This window comes from Colobus angolensis, unplaced genomic scaffold (genome assembly GCF_000951035.1).
Source record: "Colobus angolensis palliatus isolate OR3802 unplaced genomic scaffold, Cang.pa_1.0 Scaffold13, whole genome shotgun sequence".
In the NCBI taxonomy this organism is placed as follows: Eukaryota; Metazoa; Chordata; class Mammalia; order Primates; family Cercopithecidae; genus Colobus; species Colobus angolensis.
Genome location: NW_012114252.1, coordinates 24209000 through 24211252, shown reverse-complemented (window position 1 = coordinate 24211252; position 2253 = coordinate 24209000).

Genomic DNA, 2253 nt, shown 5'->3' with positions numbered 1-2253 from the left:
CTCTGCTCTCTTCCCGTGCCTGGCCCAGGGCTCACCCTTCCCCACCCTGTGCACTCCAGGCTTCTCAGTCTCCGTGTTACTAGGGGTGCTCACCAGGTGTTGGAGAGTTTGTGTCGGAACCTCGCATCAAAGCAGCCACACTCTCCGTGTCCGGGGTCACCAGGGTGGGGTGGAACCTGCCAGAAGGTGGGGCCTGAGCTGCTCCAGGGAACGCCCCACGCAGGGTCCCAAAGTCAAGGTGCCCTCGTCCAAGACATCCCAGAAGCAGGCTTGGGACCGTCTGGAATTTCTTTTGGAAGCTTTTTTATTTCGATATAATTTTGAGTTTATAGAAGTTGCATGAGTAGAACAAGTACTTTCCACACACACTTGACCCAGACCCACATGTGGCCTCATTCCCCAGTCACATTCATTCCTTCTCCCTCCGCGGGTCCTGCCCATGCTTTTCTTTTTTTTTTTTTTTGAGACGGAGCCTTGCTCTTTCACCCAGGCTGGGATGCAGTGGCACAATCTCGGCTCACTGCAAGCTCCGCCTCCTGGTTTCACGCCATTCTCCTGCCTCAGCCTCCCGAGTAGCTGGGACTACAGGCGCCCACCACTACGCCCGGCTAATTTTTTATATTTTTAGTAGAGACGGGGTTTCACCGTGTTAGCCAGGATGGTCTTGATCTCCTGACCTCGTGATCCGCCCCTCCTGGCCTCCCAAGGTGCTGAGATTACAGGCGTGAGCCACCGCGCCCGGCCCTGCCCGTGCTTTGCTAAATGGTATCAATGCTTCTGAGTGTTTCCCACAGTGCAGACCCCGAAACCACAGCAGCGGCCCATCGTGCGTCACCAGCACAGCCACGTTTGCGTTTGCTGCCATCTGGTCCGGTTCCTCCGGCTGTGGTTTCTTCCCCTCCGGATCTAGTCCACACTGCATTCTGCTGCCCCTCGGTCTGGCCGACTGGACACTCCCGGCCTTTCTTTGTGTGTCGTGGCCTTGGCATTTTTGAGGCGTGCAGGCCTTCAGTTTTGTGGACGTCCCTCCCTGTGGGTTTGTCGATGTGCCGACGTGGCAGGTTCTGATGATGCATTTTTGGCAGGAATCCCCTAGAGGTGTCCGTGACGTCGCCATTGTGTGGTGGCCTCCCAGAGTCGGCCGCTGGCCACGTTCTCCCCGGTGACTCCCAGAGTCAGCCGCTGGCCACGTTCTCCCTGGTGACTCAGTGCCCCCGCCGTCTGTGCCATCCTGAGGCTGACCCTGTACCCTGACACGTGCTGGCTGGGACAAGCTTTCTGTGCCCCGACTGCAGCATCAGGGCCAGAGAACGGTTGCAGGGAAGGCACAGTCCCTGGGCCTCGTGCCAAAGTCAATGCACGTTCCTTACCGTGGGCAGGATTCCGCTAGCGTGTTATTCACGGGCAGTCCAGACAGATCCCACAAAAGGCCTAAGTTTGTAGAGTAATTTGAAGAGGAGGGTGTGGGAAGAGGAGGGTTGGGAAGAGGGGGCGGTGGGAAGAGGAGGGTGTGGGCTCAATGCCTGTGACTGAGGGGATGGCCGGGACCCGGCCCTGAGACCATCCCTCGGAGGAAGCAGTGTGGAAATGTCCTGGAAGCACCTCCAGCCTTCACATAGATTCCCAATAATTCCCTAGTTTCAGCCGCCTGTTCCCAGCTGTTCTTTCCCTCTGACTTCCTCAGAGCCCAGTTCCCCTGGGGCCACTGCCAGGCCAGACTCTCACCCGCTGGGGAAACCTTTCTGAAGGCTGCTCCTGGAGGCAGGGCCAAGCCTGGGGTGATGGCCAGGATGCCCTCCATGGGGGTCACAGCCATGCATGGGGGTGTCCAGTCCGAGACCTGCACACGTGTGTCAGGTGCAAGGCAGGTGGCTCCTGGCCTCTGTAAATCAGACCTCAGCTGTTCACCAGAAACCTGGAGCCCAAATCCTCCCCAGACCAGTGCAGAAGGCCTGTCCGCTAGAGAGGCCACCGTCCCCCTGGCTCCTGACTCAAGGGCAAGTCCCACATAAGAGGCCTCCCAGCCTCCGGTTGGCCTCCTACTCAGCAAACCTGTCTTCTGTGTGCAGCAGAGCCAGCTCCTTCTGCGAGCTTCTGACCTCTAATCCTAGGATCCCTGTCCCCCCTGCCCCAGGGCCCCTGTCCCTCTAATCACAGGACCCCTGTCCCACCTGCCCCAGGACCTTTGTGCCTCCCATTTCTTCTGCCTTTAACACCCTTTCCCCCACCCCCTGCTTCATTAACTTTGAGTCA